Raw genomic sequence first — 14,883 nt, 5'->3', positions numbered from 1 at the left:
CTTTTTGGGGCATCCCCTGCCTTGTGCCCTTTGATGGACTGGTATCCTTTTTGGGGCATCCCCTGCCTTATGCCCTTTGATGAACTGGTATCCTTTTTGGGGCATCCCCTGCCTTATGCCCTTTGCTTCCCAGGACACACTCCATGGTCCAAGCACATGGGTAGTGCTGATTTCAACAGTGACATCAGTTGATTTTTTTACATCCTTAACAGTCATGTATTCTTTAGATCCCTTATCTTGCTAATCTTTCCTGCTCATGTCGATTTCTCCTCTTCAACATCAGAAGGGTTAGTCCATTTCTTTCCACACAGACCACTCAGTTCAATCCCTCGTCATCTCGAGACTGGACCACTGTAACTCGCTCCTAGCAAGTCTGCCTCTGAGTACCATTCGTCCTCTGCAACTGATCCAGAATGCAGTTGACCGACTCATTTTCAACCTCCCCAAGTTCTCCCACATCATACCATTGCTACAGTCCCTCCACTGGCTTCCTGTAGTTGCCCGCATCAGATTCAAAACACTGATACTTGCCTACAAAGCCAAAAATGGAGCAGTACCCTCCTGCCTAAAACAAATTCTCGCACTGCACCACGTTCTCTCTAATCCACCAGCACTGCTCGACTGGTCCCAGCATCTCTCAAGGCACAAGGAAGACATGCATCCAGAGTCTTCTCTGTTTTGGCACCTATGGGGTGGAATGAACTTCCACTAGATGTCCGAACAGTCAAGTCATTGGGTGTATTAAATGTATTACTTGCCAACAGAGTTTTTTTAGAGTGATAGTATTCTTAGCTGGGTTCTACTGAACTAAAATCAGAATGTATTCACTGATGAGACTTCTAAGCACTTAAGTAAGTTGCTCTGGCTAAAGGCATCTGCCAAACGCTGTAAATGTAAATGTAATGTAACCTGATTAGTGACGTTTCCCTGAATTAATTCACTGTATGAAGTTATTTTCGCACCCTGGCTTTCTGAGGGGGACGTTTTTTGATGAGACACATGGGCAACTGCTCAAAGAGCACATACTATAGTCGGGAAAATGAATGGATTACCAAGGCAGCACAGAGCTACGTATGCAGCAGCGTTCAATACACATACAAAAAGAAGAAAAAGCAGACTGGCAGGCAGGAAAGGCTGATTTACTGTGTTTTCACATTTGAGAGCAGCAAAGCATAATCATTCTGAAACTGCACGGCAACACATAGTTGCCTTCGAGCAGAAGCTGCTAAGGCAGCCGACCTGTGCCTGCTGAGAGGCAGCACCAGAGCTGCAGCTGGGGTGTGGGGGGGGCGTGAGACCCCGGCCCTGCGTGCCTCTCTCTCGACGGGGGGGAGGTGTGCCTGTTGCTGATTGAGATTCCAAGCCGGCTCAACACTGCCCTCTGCGCTCCTCTTCACTGGGCTGAGTCTGCGTCACGGCTCACATCACCACGGCAACCTAGCATTATCAGCCTCAGTATGATACATTTCAGGCTTGAGTGCTGCCCCCTACTGGCAGTTCTATTTGTGCATTAACACAGGCAGCACTATGTGTCAAGTAAATTACTATTCTGCCATATAAAATCAAATAAGAACCATTTTCACTTTTTTATTAATAAGGCATGAAATTAGGATATAAGTTTTTTTTTTTTTTTTAAAGAACATAACGCAAGATATTTTTGGAAAAAAACACTTCATAGTTAAATAAATGACGTCATCTTCGAAAGGACTGTACTTCTGCGTCTGCTGGCGATGATCAATAAAAAGACCCATCCATCCAAACAAATTTCTGTAAGTATTTGTTCTGAGTACCCAAAGCAACTGGAACAGCATATGCCATGCAGATTGCTTGTATTGATTTGTAGCCACGAAGATCAAAATAAGCATATAAGGATTTAACCAGTGCGGAAATAACAAAACAGTTCAATATATAGTGGAAAGCCATCAAAATCACATATAAATGGTCAGATGATTCATTGCTTTGCCCTGTGTAAGGGGCATGATTATGCTTTAAACAGTTTGGAGCTATTTGCATTCACACAGCTGCGTACCTGAATAAACACCTTGCTTATAATTCTGTACCCTATGAACCTTCTCAGTTGTAAGCAGTAGCACACTACTGTGCATTTGTTCTGGAGATGGATCAAGTATTAAGTCCTGGAAGCCTAACAACAGCTCATATTACAGATCCCACTTCATATTGATAGGCCAATGCTGCAAAAAGACCTACTGTGATATAGGTAGTACCAGCAGCACCAAATACCACACATTTCAGAAGAATTATTCATTTTCCTGAACTGACATGAAATACACAGGATCTGAATCAAGCTACTTCCCTCTGAAGAGGAGATGAAGAAGACGCCCTGGACTGTCCAACAGGATTCAGAGTACAAAGCAAAGGAAGGCAATGAAAAATTCTCTGATGCTCGTCATATGAAGGCTGTGTTATTCCAAGTGCTCCTGACTACCTGGCAAATGGTCACATCTCCTATTAGAAATGGCAAGAGCTGTAAAGGCAACCATCCCTCCCTCTTCAGCAAAAGGACTTTGGAGGGTCATAGGACTCCATACGACCCCAAAGCTCTGCATATTAAAACAGGTCTGGGAATAAAGAGCCAGATGATGTCCTAGGTGAACATGGATGTATTAGCTGAACATGGATGCCCTAGGTGAACATGGATGCCCTAGGTGAACATGGATGTCCTAGGTGAGCATGGATGTCCTGGGTGAACATGGATGCCCTGGGTGAGCATGGATGCCCTAGGTGAACATGGATGTCCTAGGTGAGCATGGATGTCCTAGGTGAGCATGGATGTCCTAGGTGAGCATGGATGTCCTAGGTGAACATGGATGCCCTGGGTGAGCATGGATGTCCTAGGTGAACATGGATGTCCTAGGTGAACATGGATGCCCTAGGTGAGCATGGATGCCCTAGGTGAACATGGATGCCCTGGGTGAGCATGGATGTCCTAGGTGAACATGGATGTCCTAGGTGAGCATGGATGTCCTAGGTGAACATGGATGCCCAAGGTGAACATGGATGCCCTAGGTGAGCATGGATGTCCTGGGTGAGCATGGATGCCCTGGGTGAACATGGATGCCCAAGGTGAACATGGATGCCCAAGGTGAACATGGCCATACACTGGGGCAAAGGGTTCCGCTGTCAGACTGACACTAATTCAGCCTACTGGCTAAGTTTGACTCCATGTGAGTCCTGTGTACGAAAGGACTCACTTCTGTCACACAGAAGACTCCTGAGCACACCATGGGACCTTAGATTGCTCTGCCAAAATTAAGGTAAATACTGTTAAAGTTCATGGGAGCTCTGTAGCTCACGGCGCCTTGAGAATCACCTCCAGGCTTTGCTCTCAACCAGTCGAAACGGCAGCTGCTCCCTGGCACGTTCTCCTTGGCTGAATGTAAAGAGTATTCATGCTTCTGTCTGCCTGTGACCATCAGTGCATATTTACTCGCAATAAATGCTTACTTCCTCAAATGAACATTATTAACATCACACTGACAATTATTCTCCTTTCCTTGTGCATTACCAGTATAGCTGTGTAAATCTTCGTGTTTAACTGGGAAGAAGCACTGAAATCCAGGTCTCCACCTACATTAGCTCCTACCCTAGGTTTGCTCCTCCATCCACTTTGCTGGGGTTTCCTACTGCTCAACAGCTCATAATGGCTACCCTACAGTACCTCAACATTCACTCACTCCGCACATCCATCAGCTCTATGACCAGCCTCTTCTATCCAAGGACCCCCAGCCCTGACTCTGTGTAGCTGTGATGGAGTCATGGACTCCCTGAGCAGGCAGCCCGATATTCAGTCCCAAGCCACTGAGATAGAGTGAGACGAGGGGTTTTCTGTCTAAATTTAGCAGGATGGAACTTGAAGCCGAAAACGACCCATATGAGAGGCAGACTGAGGTATAGAGGAGCACATGTGCATTATCTTTTCCCCATTTCAACACCGTTGCACCAAAACACGTAATGAGATTGCAACAGTAGCAAAAATTTAATTAAGAACATCATGAACATACATAAAAATGTTTGTAACTCCCTGTAAAAACATAAAAGAAGTTAATTAAATGTGTATGCTGTTAGAACTAAGTTAGTAGAGGTATAGTAGCGGCTCTGGTTTCTGTGAGTGGAGTAAGTGGTGTTTAGCGTGTGTAGCTTGAAGATCACTCCAGCAGATAATCAGTGTCAATCACCTTCATTTACCCCTGTAATCAAACTGCAGGAGTTCACTCAGCACGAAGCAGGAGGGGGGCAAGGCCAAGCCTGGCTGGCTCTGCCCATTAAATGCCTAATTTTTCACAATAGACTTTCTAGAACAGTAGCAGAGATACCTAATATTGGTTCTCTGTGCTAAAGTAGCTTTTATACTATTTATGATTATTTGGCTTCATCCACAAGGCATTTACAGCTTGATTATCATACACACATCCATGTTTGGTATCTGCTTATCCAGCAAAGGGTTAGTTCAAGCCTGGAGCCTATCTCTGGCAGCACAGGACACAGAGGACATCCTGCATGCAGGATTAACTTTGGTTTTTTGCATTTAGCCCCTATATACAGTGAGTAATCAGACATTATTTCCACCTGTAATTAGAATTTTGTAGTGGCAAAATGACAAGAAAATATTACATAAATGCTTAGTAGGCAAAACAATTGAAATCAAAAAAACCTACAACATCCTCATTGCATAAGTGGGCACAGCCTATAATGATGAGGACTGCAGCAGGGTTCAGAGGGAACCAGTCACATCCCAAAGCACATCTAAAGCTAAGGAGCATTCACCTGTCTTCAAGAAAGTGATTCTGATTAACTCCAAATAAAAAAAAAAACAGATGGTGCTGTAGGATTTCCTTGAAACAGAAGGTTGCATCATCCTGGGATTGCAAGGAGCTGACAAAACAATTAGGAGAGGGAAGGAATATCATGGTGTTAGATGCACCATGGACCATTATGCAAACTATCATCAATATGGAGAAGATGTAGGACCACAGAGACATTGCGAATATTTGGATGTTGATGACAGGTCAAGAAGACTTATCACCTCAACATTAAAAGACGTGCAGGAAATTATGGTAGTTAGTAGCTACTTTCTGTCTGTCACAATAACCTCTCGTATTTGGCGCATGTCTGGGTTATAGGGTAACAAGACAGAAACCATTTCTCACTAAAAACTTCCATGTCTGTCTAAATTTTGCCAAAAACACAATCACTCCAAGCCATGTGGGAAATAAGACAACTGTTGGGTTTAATTTTGAGAATTACGTTAGGCAGAAGGACAACGCAGTGCATCGACCACAGAACGCCATACCTACCGTGACGCATGGTGCTTCAGGGCTGCTTCCCTTCAGCTGTGACAGGGGCTCAAGCCAAGATAGACGAGATAATGAGGAGCTCCAAATATCAAGATATTTTGGCACAAAACCCGCTGGCCGCTGTCAGAAAGCCGAAGATGAGGAGGAATTTCAGCTTCCGATTTCAAGAAGAGCGTTTACAGTTTTAATATCCAAATACTAAACTGAAACAACACAGGTTAAGGACTAAGTTTTAGGTCACTGCGCAGCCTTAAAAAACAGATAACTCTTCTGTCACAGGCCCAGCTGCCTGTGTCCAACACATACGTCCGTTGCTGTTGTTCCGCATCAATTATGCACACACTGCATAAGTAGTATTCCAGGTGGCAATACTAATCAGTGGTTTTTATGCAAATCTTCAGTATGGCTATTCCCAGTCACTAAAATGAATTGAGTTTTTGCTTATTCTCACCTCCCCCCACCTCGTGAAAAGCATCCAGACTCCGATACTTACAGCCAGTTCTGTATCCCAATGACTGTTTCATTTGCTTGCGTGTTTTTCACTGTACTGATGCCAAAGAGCTCATTTCGTCTCATTCCTCCTCACTGCTTTACTCAAACACAACTCCACTCCCGTCTCCTGATAAATCACCCATTCCTCCCTTTGACATAATTCTTAGGGATAGATTAGCGAATTCTTCCAAAAAATATGTTCTTGTTTTAGCACTGACGTAGAAAAAACATCCCACACCAATGTGAAATTATATGAAGTTTTCAGCGAAGAACAGCAAATGACAATGGTACTATCAGTCGTGGCTGTATGATGACAACATTCTCCACATCAGTCATCATCTTGGTCTTCCACCCGTGCGGTGAACCAGTTAGTCAAGCTGGTTATTTTATATTATTCTAATTACTATTAAAGCAAGGGAAGGGGGTGGCATGCTGGCACACCAGTTAGCATTGTTGCCTCACATCACTGAAACCTGCGTTCAAGTCTCCACTAAGGTCCCATGTGTGTGGAGTTTGGATGCTCTCCCCATGTCAAAGGGTCTCCTCTACATGCCTCAGTTCCCCCCTCAGCACAAAAACATGCTGAGGCTGATTGGAGTTACCAAATTTTCTATAGGTGTGCTTGTGTGAGTAAGTAGTGTGTAAATGTGCCCTGCGATGGGTTGGCACCCCATCCTGGGTTGTTCCCTGCCTTGCAGCTGTAGCCCTGAGGATCGGCTCCGGACCCCCAGAACCATAAACATGAGTGGTGTATAACCAGCCCCTTCTATCCAACCTGCTTTGGCCCTGACTCTGTGTAGCTGTGATCGAGTCATGGACTCTTTGGCCGGGCAGGCAGGCAGGCAGGCAGGCAGGCAGACAGACAGACAGACAGACAGACAGACGAGACTATAAATTTTCACACACCTTTTCCAGATCCTCTTTCTCAAAGACCCTAGCTCTTCCACATGCAATTCTACCCCATGAGGCCGCTCTACATGTTGGCCAGTCAGCTCCCGCTACCTGTACATAGCCTGTGCTGCAGCGCAGTGAATGTGGATTAGCCTGTAGTCTCTGAGTCATCTTCAGTGACCCTTGAGGTTTTGCTATAGCACATTCCAGTTTTCACCTAAAAGCAGTAAATTCTCCAAAAAAACGGGATTGACACTAAAGTAATAAGATATGTTAACAGGTTCACATAGGTAAAAAAAAAATCTTTAGTTTAAAAGTTATCATTCATACAATGTTATAAGATTAATTTGTCTATGTAACATGCTTTTAAAGAATATTTTAACTGTGTATTGTCTGCAATCTCTTATCAAGGCTATCTGCAGCTTGAGAGCTGATGTCTTCATGGTAGAAGGTCAGCCTAAATAAACAGATCCAATTCTGTGCCCCACTCGAATGATATATTGCAGTAAGGCAGCAGCACTGTACACGCTGTTGTGATAAAAAATGTCAAAGGTCACTGCTTCCATGATTCAACACACTATAAATCTTCACATATGCAGATGTGTGCTTACAATCTATTTGGCAACAAAGATATAACAAAGATGATGATGATAATAATAATAATATTTTGTCAGGATAAGTCCAGGGGGGTGTTCCACGAAGCAGGACTAAGGGAAAGTCTGATTTATTTCGACAAGTCTGGCTCATTTAAGTGAGAGTTCCGTTCCATCAACATGCCTTAAATGAATCCCCGCTGAGCTACCATGGACCCGGGGGGTATTCCATGAAAGTAGCTAAAGAAAGCCAGACTTTCCCGAAAATTTAATTAATCAAGGCACATGAGTCGGGAAAGCCTATAAAATGAGAGCAGTGTTTTTCGCCACCGCAGAACAAACGCTGTTATGGACCTGTATGGGTTCAATACCCATAGCCAACGGTCATTCTAACTGTACAATGTTATTCTGTATTAATCGATCTCAGTAAAATACTTTCAATCGCATCCGTGTGAAATGTTCTGCACAAATAACCGTATCTAGTCTTTGCTTTTTACTAATAAGGACTGTAACTAAACAAAATATATCTACCTGTTCATATTATTTTAACAGATTTTTTTTTTTCCAATTTCAGTCATTGCATTTCCTGTTTGACCTTTGTAATATGGGTACGCTTTTATTTTAATTATTTTGGAATTACTTAGAATTACTTAGAAAGGGTCGCTGTGTATGCAGGTTTTCACTGCAACTCCCTAATTAGATTACTAATTAGAGGACTGATTGGCTGAAGAGTCCTCACACCTGGGCTTGCACTGCTGACCTAAAGGTTATCCCAAAAACCTGCATGCACACTTGCGGATTACGATGGCCACCCCTGAGTTAAATGTTTAAATTAAATTATAAATAATAAACCTAGGAAGGTAATCTGTAGAATTACAGAAAGCCACCCCCCACTGCCGAGAGGTACTGATAATAACATTTGTGGGAGGGGTGGCATCCCTAAGTGTTACAGTGCCAGAGGTCCCAGAGGTCACTGGAGAGGCTAATAGTAGATGTGTAATCCAAATACACAAAAGAGATGAGCGCTGATTTGTCAGAGGCTCAACTCTGTTATTACAGAACACATTTCACCCAAAGTATAAACACAACTGCATAGCATAAATATTAAAAGCAGACACATGGAGATTTAAAATAATATCTACTACACTGGGGTTGCAGATGGGTCACTTTTGTCATTCCTGCGGCCACCCTCAAGGACAGACTTTGTACAAAGAACAGACCAAACTCTGTTCCCTTTTCACCAAGAAAAAAATGTGACCTTTAAACAAACCCAGGGCAAAGTACTGTATACCCTGTGAGTCGGGAAGGGCTGTGATTGTGTATGCAGAGTGCGTGTTTCAGCCCTGGTGTGATGGCGTACCGCGGGTGGTCAGATCAGCCCGGGAGGAGCCAAACCAGACTTTCCTCTCTCAATATCAGGGCTACCTGTTGTCTAAGGCACGCTGTGGGTTTCCAGAACCAAATTTTATAACCACACGCTCCAAAGTCATGCTGTCTTTAGGCAGGAAATGTAAGGGGGCTGTGTTCCCGTGGGAAAAGCCACATAACATCATCATCCATCCCTTACAAAGCAAAAATTGAGGGGGAAAAAGCTACAAATTACAGCATAAACCTACAGCCCACTATACAACAAACATCACTGCCGCATTTATTTGTGTCTGCACTCATATACGCAGTAACTTGAACAGCATGTAATTTTCCACTGTTGAGCTTAAGCAGAACTGACTTATTGACTTGAAATAAACTGACTTGAAACTAAACTACCGGGTCTGTGTCATTAAAACGGTACACAGGAAACAACAAGCAATTTCTATCTGTCAACCCTGACCCCAAATATCCACTATTTATGCATATATGTACCTCCCAGGAGAGGTCTTTAATTAAATAGTCTGGATTGTTCATTTTTAATGATGAAAACAGTTTTTATGATTTCTTTTAGTAACATTGATGTAATTTTAATAGTAGCACCAGGTAATTAACCATGACTTACTCTATTTTAATTACATTTCACAGGTGTGGCATTAAGTCCAGTATATACCAAGAAACCAATCATAATTAAAGAACTGAACTCATTTATTTCACTTTCAGATACATATAAAAAAATCAGGGTAAATGATGCAGAAGTAAAGTAAAAAGAGTCTTTATATGGGCATTCCATGTGCTTATTCACTTTTATTTAAACTGAGAGAGAAGCTATCCATTTTAAACTGAATGTGTGTGTGTGTGTGTGTGTGTGTGTGTGTGTGTAGGCAGCACAAGACCTTAAAGGGACACATGCTTCCTATACAATTTGTAACATGGTTTCAACTTCAGAGAGGGAAGCAAACCAAGTAAAACAAATGCCGGATGAACGGAGCTATTTCAACCGTCCCCAGCTGTAGGCCATAAAGATCAAAGCTGTGATGATGTCACCTTTTATTTTCCTGTTTTTAAATGGACACTGCACAGAACACTTATATGGGATTGGTAGGTTCGACAGGATGGGGGGGGGGGGTGGGGGGTCGTACTTTTCGGGAATGATCCACTTATATGAACAAAAGGGTTCTTTCCGTGATCTTTGGTACTCGGTGATAGGTCAGTGAGAGTGGAAAGGCACCTCAACCCCCAGCAAACTTTGTGCTAATCTCTAAACTGTGATCTCATACGTGTGGAACGACACTGACCTCACCAACCACTCGACCACTGTTAGGCCGTTAATGTCACGCCACCCACCCATACTGATACCCGTGTACATTTTCCTGCTACAGAACTTCGTGGGTTGCAAAAGTCACAATTCTGAACTAGCTTTATCAAAAAAGTTTCTTAAAGTAAGATGACAGCAAGAAATGTGCTTATGCTTCCTTGGACAAAGATGTATTCAACTATATCTTTAAATTTGAAGGAATGAATTGAGTCATAAGGAAATCAAGTCATAAATACACATGAAACATTTATAAGCTGCAGAAACGGCTGCCACACCTGCATGTAGTTTGTCTGAAGATATTCCCCCGATGACCTGGCCAACTCATGGCATCTCATCTCTCCATCTCATTCTCATCTGTGTGAATACACACCGTACAGCATGACTGTTTTTATTTATAGCTGGGAAGATCTCACTGACTGGAGTGTCAGTCACTGGAGCGTACCTGTCTAACAAGGACCAGGAATTTGCTGAGCTAACAAGGCTGTTGTTTTTTTTTTCCTTTTTCTTCCCCAGCTAGTCTAATGACAGCCCTCTGTGAACAGGCCAGGGTGCAATTAAAACCATATGCAAAAGCAGCCCTGTAGTAGATGAGAGAGGGCAGATGAAGGGAGACTGTAACTCATCGCCTTTACAAAGATGGATTGTTTTTTTTTCTTAAGTTCTTAGTTAATTTCCTCACTTCTTCGTCGAGTTAGGTTTGCACAGAGGGGTCACCTTTCGGGAGAAATACACATGATTTGTACAGGATTGTAAAGTGAACTTGTTTTATTTTCAAGAACATTCATCAAAACAATCAAAATTCTAGCAGTGAAGCGAAATCTAACAATAAGGAGTTTATTCTGTAACTAAACCTGCATTATCTTTGTCCTATGCTCATTTTTTCTCATGAGATATAATGTTTGAAAGTCTCATGGCAGATTCAGCTGGATCTAAAAAAAAAACTCTCTTTTCCGGGCCTCAGAAAATTCTCACTTTATCTCCACTGTCAAGACATCTTAAAATGAGATGTAAGGTGTTCTAACACTTCAACTGCTTCTTTTCATCACCCCATTTAAGAATAGTCTAAGGACTGTATTCCTCATGTAACTCAGCAAATGTCTTGAATCCATGTTTTTTGTTGTTTGCTTATTAGGAGCAGTTTTTGAATGTTTACTGAGAAGAAAATAAGATCCAGTGATGCTTCCACATCATAAAAAACATCATGGATTGTCTAGACACACTATATTCAACTGACGTGAAACAGAAAACAAAATATTCATGCACACTAAATCATTTCAGATGTGAACATCTTTAAAGAATCACCAAGCCTCGTGCTGGAGATCCAGCGATTCTTCCACATCATCAAAAGCTTCTCCATGGAATGGCCCTATGTCTAGACACACCATCTTCAACTGACATGACCAGAAACAGAAAAATGGAAATAATCTCACAGAAGAACATCTATCAAGAAGCACCAAACCTTTGTGTAGGTGCAAATCAAAGCGATTACACATCAAAGTGAGGTATATTCTTTTTATTTCTTGATACATATATTCTGTGAGGCAACCTCATTGTCCTATATCTTCAGTCAGACCTAAAGAAGAGAAGCACCCATCACCATCCTCCATAACAGACAAAATGAGGACCAACACTCACAGAATAGAAATAAACTCCAGGACGACGCAGTTGTACTACAGAGCAGGGTACATCGAATGTTCTGAAGTATAAGAGAGTTAGAAAGTAGCTTCAGGTGCAATGTGTTGACTAGGATTCCTGTAACTCCAGGCCATCTAGAATCTCTATTTGCCTCAGCCAACAACAGGCACCCCCATGTCACAAATTAAAACCTAACCCAGTTTGTTCTAATAGCAGAATAATAAATAACAAAAGTTTGTTATTTTCAGCACTTAGGCCTATGCATCAGATGTATTTTTTGTGTGGCATCAGAAGGACACAATCTGTCAGTTACAAATCAGTCACGGTAGACAATGCTACGAGTTCAAACAATGGAGAACAACAGACTTTACAGATCTGCTACTTGGGAAAGAAAATCCATGTTCACTATATCTGAGCCATTAACCTTGAAAACCAGACCACTGTAACAGTCAGCATTCTAGTGAAGAACCATGGCTCTGAATTAAAACACAAACACAATAGTCAATCTATTTCTGTAATACAGCATACACTGACCTGCCCTTGTTTGAGATTGTCTGGCATGGAAAATGGCACAGGGTGCATATTAATTACAAGAGTACAAGGTAATACCACGTTAGGCTATACAAAGTGAACAATTCTGATCATTTTGCATCTCAGTACTAAAAAAAAAAAGGTTTAAGTTGCTTGTTCTAGCAAAGATGATAGGCTTCCTATGTCATTCACCTCTCACTGTATCATGTGTCCAGGAACTGAAACTGGCCACTGCCAAATTCCAATGAATGAAGCCATGGACCACTGAATGCATCTGACGAAGGGGGGGTAATAGAATACATCTGCACAGGGGGGAACATGGTGGGGGGCTACCACACACCCACTGCAACTGCGTATAATGCATTATGAATGCTCTATGAAGGTCTCATCTATAACACACTATAAACACCTTCATAATGCATTACAACAGTTAGTACAAGAATTAATGCTCTGTACTGGCTTATGAAGATATTTATAATGCATTAAACAGGAGACATCATGATGTATTATACACATGACTATAATGCCTTTTTATATTTATAGTCGTAGGTATAATACTTTATGAACGCTTATAATGCATTATGAAGGTTTGTAAAATGCAATATAATAACTGCTTTAAGTGGTGTTATCAGACTTTCTTTGACAAAAACCACGATATATTCTACATATGTATATAATACACACACACACACACACACACACACACACACACACACACACACACAAACACCAGTTTAGGCCAATATCCTAATTAATCCTACGTTAACAAAAATAAAAATGATGGCTTAATTTCATTTCCATTTATTTAGTTTTAGAGTTATTAGCGCATTTATTTATTCCAATGCACACTGAATGTACAGTTTATAATTAGTAATAATTATATATGGAAATACTCCTCTGAAAAGGAGTGTGCATTGTCCCCCACAGTCAAATATTCAGAGTACACTTTACTAAATGTCTCTGTCTCATGTTATAACAACAGTTTGTATGCGTTTTTTTACTCCCTCTTTTTCCACACAAACACTAGGGACAATCATGTACAATTACAAAAACGGCTAATACAATGCAACATCAAAAACGTATGGACACACAAGAACGTGAACAAAGGCGAGAAGAAATGCAGAAAAACACATGCAAAAATTTTTAAACACAGTACAACGGTTTGTGATTTTCATTGCATATTTTTTGGCTTCCCTAGTGTAAACATACCCTTAGTGAATGTGAAATGCACGTCAACAAAAGTAATTAAAATTAATAAGAAATACAAGGGGTGTGTAAGAGCTGCAATTAACACTAAATGCTGAACCAACATCTCCTTACAGCAAGGATGGCTTTCATTCATTGCTATTAACAAGATTAAACACAAACAGTGCAATGGCATGAATCGAAAAAGTGATCTGTGTACGTTATTGTCTGTGTACTGGAGATCTGTGATAAAAAAATACCAGGCTTGCTTTTGTTAAAACATATACAGCCAGACAACTGAACATTGAATATGAGGCTAACTACCACTATGATGTAACAAGAGTGCCTTTGCAAGACATTAATTAATTAACAAAAGCAACCAGCACCTAAAGAAATGTTTTGCATAATAAACTGAACTGCAATCAGAAAAGATTGGAGGTCGGAAGAAGAGCCGGTGATCTTCCTGGGGGCTGTCTCCACCTCCACTTCTTCCCCCGCCGGGAGTCGGGAGAAGCCACTCCCAATTTTAAACCCAGCAATGTTTGCGCCAGCAGCCACTTCCACTGCCTCGGAGTGGTTTCCTGCGGCTTCGCCGCTGGCACCAGCAGCACACCCCTTTGTTGGGACGCGACTGGCTCTTAAAGGGGCTAGGTCTGTATGGGATGCCATCCCGCAGATCCCTAAGGTCCTTAAAGGGGCAACGCCTGCTGCGGAGGTACAAACCCCGGCTCCACACCCCGCGGTTCCTGTGCCGGTGGTTCCTGCTCCACCTGAGGTTCCAGTGCTAGCAGTCCCTGCCTCTGCCTCCTGCAGGACTTGCTCCTGTGACTCCTGCTCTGACCCCTGATGTTCCTGCTCTGCCTGTTCCTGCCCCTGTCCCCATGATTCCTGCTCCGCCTGTTCCTGATCCCGTGCCTCCAGCTCCTGACCCTGCTCCCACACCACCAGCTCCCAGGCCCCCAGTTCCTGTCCCTGCGGAGGTCTCGGACTGCTCGACCACCGCTCCTTCCCCCTTGGGAGAGGAGGAGTTCGAATGGGACCCCTCGGGGATTTCCCTGATGACCTCCTCCGCCACCACAGTAGGACAGATCCCAGCCATGTTCCCGCCTCTCGGTCTCCCGGATAGGGAGGGGACACCTGCGTTGGGGTTGGGGTTGGGGTTGGGGTCGGGTCCCACCCACCCTGCTCCCTTGCTCGCCCTCCCTGCCCCCTGGCTCGCCCTCGGTCTCTTTGGCGGTGGCTCGTGCTCCTGGTTGCCTTCAGGTCCCCCTCCGATAACTCGTCAGCCGCCTTCGGCCCTGCCTCCGACGCCTCATCAGTCCCCCTGCTCTGACTCGTCAGTCAGCAGCACCTTCGCCGGCTATGGTGCGCTGTCGCCTGCCGCGGCTTCGCCTCCCTCCTCGCCTGCGCCGAGGTTCCTTCTGACTTCCTCCTCGCCTCCTCTGCCTGTCCCTCGCCTGCCTCCTTGCCCCCTGCAAGGTCCCCTCCTGCTCCTACCTCGCTGAGGGTCCCTCCGGCTCCAGCTTCGAGGTCGCCTGCTACCCCTACTGTGTCCACT

The 14,883-nt window shown here is 43.3% G+C and overlaps 1 protein-coding gene across 6 annotated transcripts in view; it reads right to left on the bottom strand.

The window, feature by feature from the left end:
- The window catches only part of LOC111842290 (membrane-associated guanylate kinase, WW and PDZ domain-containing protein 1-like), a 112,024-nt gene that overhangs the window by 79,697 nt on the left and 17,444 nt on the right, over positions 1-14,883 (bottom strand). The gene's annotated exons all lie outside the window — the stretch shown is intronic.

Source organism: Paramormyrops kingsleyae, chromosome 6 (genome assembly GCF_048594095.1).
Source record: "Paramormyrops kingsleyae isolate MSU_618 chromosome 6, PKINGS_0.4, whole genome shotgun sequence".
NCBI classification, from domain to species: Eukaryota; Metazoa; Chordata; class Actinopteri; order Osteoglossiformes; family Mormyridae; genus Paramormyrops; species Paramormyrops kingsleyae.
Note: the sequence above shows the minus strand (reverse complement) of the source record. Positions and strands in the feature narration are given on the sequence as shown.